Source organism: Microtus ochrogaster, chromosome 2, assembly GCF_000317375.1.
Source record: "Microtus ochrogaster isolate Prairie Vole_2 chromosome 2, MicOch1.0, whole genome shotgun sequence".
NCBI lineage: Eukaryota > Metazoa > Chordata > Mammalia > Rodentia > Cricetidae > Microtus > Microtus ochrogaster.
Window position 1 is genome coordinate 92,340,549 of NC_022010.1, and position 1,234 is coordinate 92,341,782.

The window sequence follows — 1,234 nt, forward strand, 5'->3', positions numbered from 1 at the left end:
ATCGACTGGAACTGGAGTTCCAGACAGTTGTGAGCTGCCTGATGTAGGTGGCAGGAACAGAACCCAGGGCCTCAGTCAGGACAGCAAGTGCTCTTTCCATTGCCAAGTCATCTCTGCAGCCTCATCTGGCTCTTGCTATGACTCCTGCACATACAGAACGCTCACTGTATGCACAATGCTAAAACAGTGTAAGGTGACAGTTTTCACACTCTGCTCTGCAGACCCAAGTAAGTATGGCTCCAGGTCCCCTAAAACAGTATTAACCAACAAGGTAAGCTCATACATATACATGCATATGCATATGGTGTGTGTGTATGTGTATGTGTATGATATACATGTATTCGGTGTGTGTGCATGCGTGCGTGTCTGTATAGTGGGTATATATAAACCTGCTGGGGTGAGGGATACATGCTGAAGCCCTAAGAGAACATCAGGTATCAGGTGTCCTGCTCTGTCACTCTTTACCATATTCCCATCAGTGTCAGTCACAGGACCTGAAGCCAGGCTGATGCTTAGCAAACTCCCGTGAACTCCCCATCTCTGCTCCAGCACCCAGTACAAAAGGGGCGACAAGTAGATACAGTCCCACTCAGCTTTTTACAAGGATACTGGAGATCTGCACTGAGAACCACATGCTGTCACAGCATCTGAGGATTCTTACTGCTGTAAAAACACCATGACCACAAGCACAGTCATGGAGGAGAGTTTACTTCACTCACACTTCCACATCACAACTCATCATCAAAGGAAGGCAGGGCAGGAACCAAAAGCAGGAGCTGACGCAGAGGCCATGGAGTAGTGCTACTTAATAGTGTGCTCCCATTGCTTGCTCAGCCTGCCTTCTTATAGCATCCAAGAGCACCAGCCCAGGGATAGCACTACCCACAATGACTGGGCCCTCCTACATTAATCACTAAGAAAACTCTATACAGAGTTGTCCACAGGCCAATCTGAGAGGAACACTTCTCAGCTGAAGTCATTCTTCCCCTAGGACTCTAGCATCTGTCAAGTTAACAAAAAGCTAGACCGCACACAGCAAGCTTCTTACTGAGCCAACTCTCCAGTCCAGCTTCTGTATCTTATATTCTGGACGTCCTCAAACTACGAACCCCAGCACTAAGGAGGCAAAGGAGGGTAGACCTCTGTGAGTCTGAGGTCAACTAACTTTGTAAGTTATTTCCACGGCAGCCAGAGCTATACTGTAAGACTCTCATCTCATGCAAAAAAAAAAAAA

The 1,234-nt window shown here is 47.2% G+C and overlaps 1 protein-coding gene across 2 annotated transcripts in view; it reads right to left on the reverse strand.

Moving 5' to 3' along the window:
• Positions 1 to 1,234, reverse strand: part of Mrpl39 (mitochondrial ribosomal protein L39) — a 20,925-nt gene that overhangs the window by 14,066 nt on the left and 5,625 nt on the right. The gene's annotated exons all lie outside the window — the stretch shown is intronic.